This window comes from Trachymyrmex septentrionalis, unplaced genomic scaffold (assembly GCF_001594115.1).
Source record: "Trachymyrmex septentrionalis isolate Tsep2-gDNA-1 unplaced genomic scaffold, Tsep1.0 scaffold37, whole genome shotgun sequence".
NCBI lineage: Eukaryota > Metazoa > Arthropoda > Insecta > Hymenoptera > Formicidae > Trachymyrmex > Trachymyrmex septentrionalis.
In genome coordinates, this window is record NW_017305536.1 from 3,579,536 (window position 1) to 3,591,077 (window position 11,542).

At 37.1% G+C, this 11,542-nt stretch overlaps 1 protein-coding gene across 1 annotated transcript in view; it reads left to right on the forward strand.

The window, feature by feature from the left end:
• The window catches only part of LOC108750483 (von Hippel-Lindau disease tumor suppressor), a 54,410-nt gene that overhangs the window by 40,986 nt on the left and 1,882 nt on the right, over positions 1-11,542 (forward strand). The window lies entirely within an intron of this gene.

Sequence of the window (11,542 nt, forward strand, 5' to 3'; positions counted from 1 at the left end):
GCCGCGAGCTTTCCACGCGCAAACTTTTCGCGTGGAACCGGAATGCACGAAGTTTTCGAGCTTACGGGTATATACACGCAAACCGACGGCTGCCGCATTGTTAATTCGTTCCACTTAATATCCTTATCCCGATTACGTCGCTTTCCTTAATCAAGGATGCGCTGCCAAGCGCGCCGAGGAGATTTTTACGTGGGAGCATGTCGTACGCATGTCGGAGAATTTCCGACAAAATCCGCCGTAAAATTTCGTAATGATTTTGTGAACATGATAAAAAACTAAACATATTCTTTTCTCAACAACATATTTCAAAACGATATATTTTCCTTTTCGTATTTGTCCTACACGCACTTCTGTTATATATTATTATTATAATTAACACGCACATAAATTAATTCGTTTTACATGATGCGTTCATTCTGCGGCTCGTGTAATGTTTTCTTCGCGAATTCCGACTGAAAATAATGATTACACATATAAACATGAAGTAATTAAACATGCAGCGTCGGTCTGGATCAAAATGTAACGCGTAATTGCACGTGATTTGTAACGGGCGGAGGGGGGGGGATGTTCGATAGCCCATTAAATGTAACTGAGTGCGTTGAACTTGAAACACAGTTCGATGTTATATTATTTACCAGGGACGTGGGAAACACTTTTAAACTTTGCCATTATTGGTATATGTATAAGCATAGCTATGGAAACAAATCTGCGTTTCTCTATCATGAGTTCTCCATCGAATCTAAATAAAGGTCTATGACATCGACGTTTCGTGTGTCAATAACGAGTCGTCTTACACGCTTGCTGAAATAGTACGCGGTGCGACAAGTTAATGAGCAGCCAATCGACTGAATGTAAGATAAGCCAGCGTAATTCAATTTGGGAGAGACGTCTGAGCAGTGTCTGAGAGAGATTCCCTATATTGCGGACTCCTCGACATTTATATCGCGATCAAAGAGACATTGAAACAACAGGAAAAGGACACCGTCATCGCCGTCCTCGTCGACGATGTCGGTGTTGGCGTGGAAGCGCAGAGAGCAGAGGGAAAGTACATTTTCATAATCGAGTCAAGTACTCTGCAGTGCGTCTATGCCAGAAATTTCGCGGAGGGCTCAAGTGCGCCCGGTGTCTTTTACATTGCTATGTATATATATATACACACACATATATATATATATATATATAAAGGAGATATCTTGAGTCGAACGTAAAAAAGATTATTGGATTTGCCAGGGATAATGGTTGCGTTCGTATTGGTGCATTTCTTTCGCGAGAAGCAGAATCTTTTCTTCTGTCTTTCAGTTTTCTGCTCTTTTTTTTTTTAATTTTTACCGATATTATAGGATTATGGAGACACGAAAGTAATTTATGTTCCTATCGCTTCTTTATTCGCGAGTCATAATCTCGCTCGTAATTAGCAATCGTGATTTCCGTAGGGACTGCATCGATCTTCTTAAGCTGTTTCGAAATTCTAAGGAGAGATGATAGGAGAGCTTATATACCGTAACTTACTCCTTCTGATGAACATGGCTAAATTATATTTTCATTTCGACTACTCTTGATTTTTCTCACATACTTTTAGTTGTCAAATGATTACGTTAAACATATTACGTGGCAATAGTTTACAATACCCAAACAATAGCAAGCAATTCTATCTTATAGAAAATTATATGCCCGATTTCTGAAGAGACAAAACACTTTTGTGATGGTTTAAATTATTAATTATAATTAATATATTTCACGATTTATTTTTGCATGCAACGTTTTATCGTAATTTTATCGCAATATTATTGGTCCGTAGAATAAGGATCACATAATTTAGTCGGAAGAAGTAGAATAAAGCGGGAATACTCTGTCGTTGAATAGAGAGCGTCTGTTCAACGGGCGAGCTTTGAAGATCGTTTTCGAGCGGATGATAGAAATAACGGCCGATTTGTCCAAATTCCCGGAAGTCCTGCTTCCTCCTTCGGAAGGAGAGGACGATCGGCGCGAAATAGGATCCTTTTCAGAAAATAGAGATTGTGGAGAAGAACCTGTCGTAAATTGCATCTTTTCTACGTATTCGTTACGCGGCTTTCTCTCGCTTACGTATAAACCGTCATCTTGTCGAGTCCGCCTCGAGTGATCGATCAAGGGATTTACGACAACGTTAAGATAAACCTGCTCTTTCTCCGTACGCGTGGCGTACCCACGTCATCTGTTTTGTAACAGGAAGGGAATTAATTGCGCTAAGGATGTTCGCACAGTTCGCAAAGCGCTGCGAGCGGTATTGCAAAACGGGACGCCCGTCCTGTACAAAGCTCTCCTACCCCAGCCAAGTTTAACTATTTTGGGATAACGAAAGGCTCATTATATATTACAAGACTTCCTTCGTCTTGTTGCGGAGAGTTTGATAAGCATTGACTTAAAAGTTCTATGCGTCTCGACAAGGGGAGAGGGGGATGGACGGGGGAGGGGGGCCCCTTAACTCGAGCAATAAACTGGATTTCGCAGTTTCTATTGAATAATCATAAGTGTAATACTTTACGCTTGCCGCGTAATCCACCATCTCACGCGTCTGAATATGCATGAATCCATTGCGAGTCGCGCAACCAGGCTGCTACTTAAAATAATTTCTCGAAACACTTTGCAAGAGCTACTTTCATCGCCTTTCCGATTATACTTCTGAAACGACCGAGTTTTTAGCCCATGATATATTACGCTCATTAACTTCTCATTCTTTTTCAAATTTATGTTGTCAAAGAATTTTTCTGATGATATAACGCGATAAAGAACTTATTCTTTTATATATATATATATATATATATATATATATATATCACGTAAAGTAGAGAAATGATATCCCACGATGGATGAGATCATAATTTTTTTTTACACAATTTTGTTTATATAGTTTTATATCATGAATCGGTCTTTCTTGAAAAATTATCAGGACTGATGCTTCTTTTACCGATATATAACAGTTAACTCGAAAGCATTAAACTCACGTGCAACATATCGTGTAGCATATTTATAGGAGATCAAATCAGAATTCATCTCAGGGCCATCGTAAGACAAGAAAGGAAATGAAAAAGGAAAGATGATAGACGAGGCAGTTTCGAATCGACGTTTAAAGCAACTTTTGAGATCTTCCTCGGATATTTTTGATATTACTTTTATCTAATATGAAAACGTCTTTCACATGAAAATGAAAAATTCTAATTTACATATATATATTCATATATATATATATATATATACATATATGTGTATATATATATATATATATATATGTATATAAGATAATCCTTCAATAAAGATTTTAATTTTAATTGTGATTAATATTTTTTACTTTAATTAAATATTTTAACTTTAATTAAAACTTTAATTAAAACGCGACTCTTTATGATAATCAAAAATTGTTATTTTTAAGCTATATAACTTTTTTTTACAATCCCAGACATTTTCTGTATTACGTATTATATTATTTCACTTACGAATGTTTTACGTGTTAAACGTAATATAACTTTGAAGTTAGAAATTTGATAACTCGGTAAGAAGACCATTATTTTCTTGCACTTTTAAATGGCTGAACTCCTTTTGCTTAGTACATGGCTCTCGCGGTAACGTTACTTTTTTATACGACGCATTTCATTAAGCCCCGTCCCGAGTCTGCCGCTACGTTTGCATACCATGTAAGAGTATGCGTAGGTACGTGACTAATTGCGAACAGCATTAAAAGGGCAAAATTTACGTGTTGCGAGACGACGGGCGCGATTACGGAAGCGTAGCGAGGATGACGACGACAACGACAACGATGTTGCGGGAGAATCTCACGTTGCATGCGTAAAGCTGGGGATCACGCTATCTTCCCTCTCTCTCTCTCTCTCTCTCTCTCTCTCTCCCCCCCCCCTCACACCGACTTCTCGTTCGTACCTGCTCGTAATCCTCCCCTGCCTTCCCTTATTTGCCCTCGGGGCTTCGAGCGCAAACAGCGCAAGGATTACATGCTGTTTGCCGTGAATTGAAGCTACCGTAAATTCCGCGGTTTGCCGACTTCGCGAAGCGAACGCACTCGCGATGCAGCGCGCGACGCCGATCTGCACATCGACCTGTCAAAGCATCGTGCGGAATTGTAAAAGCTATATGAAATAGGAAAATATGGAAATACGTTTGGAGAATTAATAGAATTAATGGAATTTTATTAATGGAAACGCGTGCTGCTATCGAACGTGCTATGGAATACTACGGAATGTTTTTTTTTTTTTCTTTCAGAAAAATACCAATTTTCGAAAACTATATATGTCTTTCTGGCTTTTTGTGCATATAACCTATATTTGAATGTTAAAAAGAGCCAGCGATATTTCTCCCGTACATCCTCCTATGACAAGTGAAATTTTTATTAATGGAATTCCGGACGCTTTCCTCGTGGCACAGTCCGACGCAGATATTTGTTTTGTCGTGTATAGATAGTTGATGTTACGCAATATGTGCACCATTAGCCGGCCATTTCTTTTTTTTTCATTCTCGCGAATGGAATGATTTCACTGTGCGAATACAGGTCGCGTTTCCGGGTAATTCTGGATAATGATCAAAGCCCTGGTGTCTGCTAATAGTACTGCATTAGTACGTTATATGTATGATAATTAAACGTGGATGATGTGCACGACTAGTTCATTGATATTAAATCACTGTTTATATTCGAATAATGCGACAATAAATTTTATCGTAGTTAACTGTCGGTTGCTTTTCTTTAAATATATAATCACGGATTATGAGAGAATTGTGAGATTTTGCGTAAAATGAAAAGTTATTCAATCATTTAATTTCCTCCATGTTTATTAAGAAATAAATAGTTTTATTAGCAAAATACCGTGCAATTATATATATAATAATTATTTAGTAATTTCAGAACTATAGATACCATATTTAAAAAAATATATATTTTTTAGTATTTTAATAATTGTAAGTTGAACGTTAATGTGTAATTGTTAAAAAGTTTTTCATCAAGCTGACGAAGTGCTGTTTAATAGATAGATTTGTAATTGAGTTTCTATTAAAAATGCGTAGTTTTAGCTTGATTGTAAAGCGAAAAAAGCGAAGAGTGGTCGCTTTGAATGGAAAAAAAAGAAAAAAATGGTCGAGTGGCTGCGCTGACAAGAAAAAGGCGCGTCGTTCGTTTTCATTCTGCTCGAATAACAATGGCTCGTTCTCACATGGGATTCTCATTAGAAAACTCGTGAGCAGATTCGATCTCCATTAATGGAGGCGACCACCTGCCTTTTCCATTGCGAAAAGTTGTTTTTTTCGTTCCCGTTCTTCCCCAAATCCACGTCGACATCGAGAATGCATTCCCATCGTGGCTCCATAAATATATCAATTGATTTTCTAAATATTTTAGTTTTTCTGGCCGAAAAGCCGATTCATTTATTGATATGTTCTCGCTTTTTTTATTAAGTGAATTCTTTTCATTCATGAAGCGAATTCCTTTGTTTTCATCACCAATACGAGAACGTAAAACTATTTTATTTAGAGAGAGAATAAGAGAAGATATAAAAAACACAGTCTAAGGCCCGATTGCACTAACGTTATCTCGTCTCTTTATCTCTCCCTCTCCATCGGCTTTAAAGAGAGTAAATAAAAGTTTTAAGCGTTCGTTTAAAAAAATCAAAGTTACATTGGTGTAATCGGACCTAAGAAAATCGAATTAAAAAGAATCTTCCACTCTCTCGCTTTCATTTTTATTCCAAAGTGATTGCTGGATTTGAATATCCAGTGGTCATAATGTGCATGCTCAATTACCCCCCTATTGTCCTCGCGATCGATACCGACACAATCGATATACAATAGGCGTTCTCGTTTGTTTGCCAACCTTTGTGGACACCCACAAAGCGGGACGCGACTACGTGCTTGAAATTACCAGTGTAATCGACAGCATAGATCATCGGTACGTCTCCGGTAGTAAACGAATGGTAACAGAATGCAATGGCATTTGAACAGCGTAAATTTCATCTGATCAACATTATCGCCACTCCCACGGTAGAAATCTATCGCAAAAGAGTATACATTTTATCTTTTTACACAGTTACTCCGTTTTCCAAATATCATTGATTAAATTTACCTTGACTAAATTAAACCTTGAAATTAAACCAATATTTTAGTTAAATCGGAATATTTGCAATTTTATTTTTGAACCAAGATTTTCGTCCGGCATAAACAAGCCGTGCGGCTCTTTCCATCATTTTCATCAAAAACATTAAATTTTAAAATGATATTTGCGAGCGAGAAGATAATATATGATCGATTAGCTTTTATTAATAAATGCCAAGTTTTAAATTAATAATTTATTAGTGATAAATTATATTTCTTGATTAATTACACTGCTTGACAAAAAGTCACTTTTTTCCTCTCTGATGTGCCGCATAGTACGTACCTCGAAGATTTTTCACGGTAAACACGATGAATTAGCGCAAAATTCGCGTAGGTCTATACACCTAAATCAGGATTTTTAATAATTTCGAGCGTAATAAAATAAATTGAAGTGATTTTTGGCCATTGTCATCCCAATTTACTCCAAATCCTGACGTGCTATACAAACTTTGCCAATGGCAATGTGCGCGAAAAATCTTTGGAATATGTATTATGATAGGAGAGATTTCGAGTGTTGAACAGTGTTATTTATATATATAAAAATTTTATGAAAGAAAAATACTCCTACACTTGTACTCTCTAAATCTCTTAGAGTGAAACCTCACTCCAAAAGATCGAAAATTTCTTTGAAAAGGGACGAAAGTATTTTTACCTTGGAAAAAGAGAGGGAATTTTCATTCTTTTGAAGAGTGAGATTTTATTCGTTTGGAATAAGATTCACTCCGAAGGAATGAAATCTCACTCCCTTTTTTTTTTTTTTGGAGTAAGATTTCGTTCCTTCGAGGGAATCTCATTTCCAAAAGAGTGAAAAATCTGCCGCTCTTTTTTAAGGGTGAAAATATTCTCATTCTTTTTCAAAGACTGGTTAAATTTTTCACTTTAACTCTCTAAGAGAGTTAGGGGAGTAAATTTTTAAAGAGGAGCTCGAGATGAGAGTCGTAAGGTTTGTTTTCGTTGTGTACCCGGCGTGCTGTGTATCAAGCTGTTCAACGGTGCGCGGTCCCTTTGTAATTTCAGGACTGACGGTGGCGCGGCGCTATAATAAAGTATTCGCTCCCGGTTCGCGTCTCGCGCGGTTTCTGTTTCTCCTTGGCGCGTCTCTAGCTCGGCCTAAGTAAATACTTGACGAGGCTGTAAACCTCAATATTGCGCCGCCTTCTCACTGCAGACGACTGTGCATACATCTGTCGAGCGAACCAAGCGAACGAGGAAATTACTGATGCCAGTTGGACTGACTTCGTGCTCGGAATCGTACGAGCACGTTCTTATTCCTTACGACAGCATTATCTCGTTGACTTTATTAACTCTAAACCTCATGTAGCATATAAGTTACATCTCGGTTTTGTCCCTGAAACGACTTCTTTTGTCGGTCGAACATCCAATTTTCATTTGCGAATAACAAATGCGCCCGTATAGTTTTTAGAATTGTGCGTGACGTATATTTGGAAAGATTTATTTTATCAATATTTTATCACGATTGCCTTTACATGACTATTTTACAAAAGAAACGAGATATATCTTATCGTTCTCCATGACAGCCGAATTGCCGAACGTTCTTGAGGTTTATTGGATATCGCTCCATCTTCCGTGTTAGTTTATCAAATATATATATCGTTTCCGTTTGATAGGATAAATCTATCAGGTTCGCTTTCGTGCAAATAGATATATCAATAGCGCCCTCCCTCCCCCCCCTCTCTCTCTCTCTCTTTCGTCTGACCGGAAATTTGTGAGTTTAATCGATGTCCAATTTCGCTGGGTTTTCGCAATTCATATACGAGTAAGTTCTAATTCATCTTGCAACGAACAAAAAAGAGATCATCATTTTAATTACTCGATTAATGGATTTTACCAATGGAACAATATTATTGCAATTTCTTGATGAATTTGAATTTTTTTATTTTGAGTACGAATAATTGGGGAAAATTCGCGATGTCTAACTACAACGAGAATAATATAACGTAAACAAGTAAATAATTACCGCATCTGTCTGAGTGCGGTCTAATTATCGGCTCACTTCGACTACACGGGGTTCAACGCGTTTATTTAGCGCGCTGTACAGTGACCGTCTCTGCCATAGTAAACGAGATTTCGTCAGGGAAGAGAGAACTCTCTCTCGTCGGAACATTGCCGTAGCTCTTTGTGCTTATGGCGATTTTGCGGAATTAGTTACGAATTGCCAGACGAATTACAATGACGATTTCCGCCTGTCTCTGACAATCTCTGGTTATGGCACGGGTAGACGAAATAAGCGGTTTGATTTCTCGCTTGCGTACTTTCTAATTGTCCGTGCGGCCAGGAGTGCAGCATTCAGATAAAATGTCAGCCCTACATAGTAATGTATATCCCTTTTCTCGATTTCCTTCATATCGAAGTGACTGAGAAATGCGATTAACTCTACTTTTAAACGAAACTAAGGCGAATAAAATTCTATCTAACGAAAGATTTAAAGATGAATCAGTGTGGTAGTTAGTTTCACAATTCTCTCTTTTTGTCTTCCTTGGGGGGGGGGGGGAAGCATTTATGTAATAGAACGTATTCGATCGTGTATCGCTGATATATATTTCAATCGCATTGTTAAAATGTTAAAATAGGAAGTAAATGGAAAAGCGTATACGTAATTTGATCATTATTCGTAAAATATTCTTTCATGAGAATGTTGGTCACATTATTCTTTCAGCTTATTAATCGTTATCGACAAATATCATCGTACAATTGAATGAAATTCATATCAAAGGGAATGGCGGTATCGTGCACCAGGTTTAATACGAAATATTCGCATAAAATGCTTTTATCTTGATTTCCGCGAGAGTATAAATTATCGCGTGAATTACAGTGATTTTAAATGTGAATTAGAGCGACGCGAGTGGCGCAAGTCTTTAGTCAGTTTAATCCCTATCAGCTTTCTAAGAGACTCTATCCATCAGTATGATTAGGGAACAGCCAAATAGCAAAAAACCGGAGGCGATCGACAGTAATGCACTCACTTTCTTATCCCGAGATATGAAAAAGGGAGATGGATGGATTATCACTTAAATCTCTTATCGGTTTAATGCATTGTTAATTGCCAACTCGAAATATTATTTATTACGCATCGCAGTCATCCTGTAGATCGAATATCATGCGAAAGACTTTTCAGAAAGACTATTTTTTTTTTTTTTTTTTTTTAACAGTAAAAGCCAATTTTTTGACCGGTCCCACAAGTTGATCAATTCATCATGCAGGCACAAAGCGCTTGTCGTTTATTATATTTTTAAGGTAATCGGAGCCTGTCAAAGCGGCGAATCTGTCCAATTTTTTTTCAGCGAAATATTTTCAAAGGGTACGCAAAAAATGAGAGTAAAAAGAGCACGTGTGTCACTTGGAACGAGTAAAACCGCGGGGTTCGTCACCAAAAATGCGAATTAATGTAACGCCTCGCTCAGTTCGTTTTTCCCCCCCTTTTTTTACGCTTTTACAGTATGTTTGGCATCACCATGTTCGGATTCCTGCACGAACGCTGTTTTCGCTTTTGAGAGTCCCCGGAAAATTTCACAACGCTGGGCACGAAGGGCTCCACAGCTCGCAGAAATATTTCTCCCGACGGGGTAATTTAGTTGTTAGAGAATTTTTGCGGCAGATTCGCGTGCCGGCGATAAAATATAAATTCAACCGGGCAAACGTGTTTCTATGAAGAATTCCAGTCGTCCTACTTCTGTACTTCTCTACTTCAACGACATCTCAATATTAATCGCGAGGTGTAAAAGGAATTATCATGTTAATTGACTTAAATAATGTAGCCTATATCGAAAGTAGCTCATATCATTATATTATATTACAATATCGTCAGCATTAAATCGACGCTTCTGTATAAATAATGTTTTTACTGCTTGTATTTTTGTGACTATCTGAATCTCCTTATATAATTAGACACAAATATTCTGGTCCGGATGCGGTAATATTTAGATTTTAAAATCGGATTCAAATGTCAATATCTCGAATAACAAGAAACGTAATATCTGCATCTAATTCAATAATCATAAATTTATCTTGGTGCAAAATATCGAGGTTAGGAAAGCTTGATATTTTTGTTGAACAAAAATTGAATTATTTAATTTGAGTGTATTTATTAATCGTAATTGCTGATTTATATTTTACTCGTGCATATTCAAATAAAATTGATTTGGTGTGAAATAAAACGGGCGAGATACGATTACCTTTATGATATACAGGCATAATTTTCGAATTCAGGTACGGATGAAACTTCCGCCGAAACTTCATATCCCGCGAGAAAGAGTCGTCACGATAAATCTCACAAGATATACGGAATAACTTCTTATTGCCGGAACTCTGCGGACGTAAATCTCGCTCTCCATGTCGTCGCTAATTCTGACTATGGCGCGTCACATTTCGAATCGCGAATCAATTTCCGAAAATCGACAAAACTCGGAGAACTTTTCCTTCCTATTGGTGCTTTTGTTGAACTTTGATCGAAGCAGCTAACCATTTTATTGATTGATAGCGTCGCGGTTAAATCGCATGGATTATACAGGATAAGAAATGTCGATAAATCGGCTCTTATGAATATAATCTAATAAAACGGAAATCACAAGTAGATCTGATTTAATTGTGTAATTATTCATTATAAATTTCTTTATCACCTAAGCGACGCTTAATCATTATAAAATCGTTTGGTAATTTTAAGGTTTCTCGACCGGGCTAATTCCAGAAGTTGAAACACGACGAGAATGCACAATCGCGTACAAAAGTTCGTATATAATATATATCGGAGAAATTCTGCTCGTATGTATCTACTCTCTCGCCTGCTTGCCTCTGCAAAAAGCTGTAATGGAGTTTCGACGTTTGTCGGCATTGTTTCGCTATTTTGTAAGCCATCAAGAGCGTGGATCGTCTCTAACGGATTGCTTGATTTTACGGAACGCCGAAGGGTGAAAATACAAGTTACAGTAGATGGGAACGTCTCTGTTCGTCTATTTACAATCTTGGTGCCATTCTCTCTCTCTCTCTCTCTCTCTCTCTCTCTCTCTCTCTCTCTCTCTCTTTCTGTAATCGTCTCTAGAAGCTCTTTGAGACTCTTCGGAACTCCACTGAAATCGCAAATGCTTCACTCGATTCTCCGCCTTTGCGTTCGTTGTCGCAGCTAATCATTCGCGCAACTAATTAGTTCTTACGTGTTCTCTAAGCGGATTTAATGTCGCGTGCATTATAAGCGGATCTTCAATGTCATTACATTATGAATTTATTATATATATATATATATAAAAGACATAAAAAATCGTATATAATGACTTATAAAATATTAATGAAATTTATTTAGTTTCGAAAATTTAAAAGAAAAGTTTCTTTTAAAAAAGAAAAGATTTTTAAAATTTTCGAAGTTAAATAAATTTCGTTAATATTTCATGAGAGAATCATTATA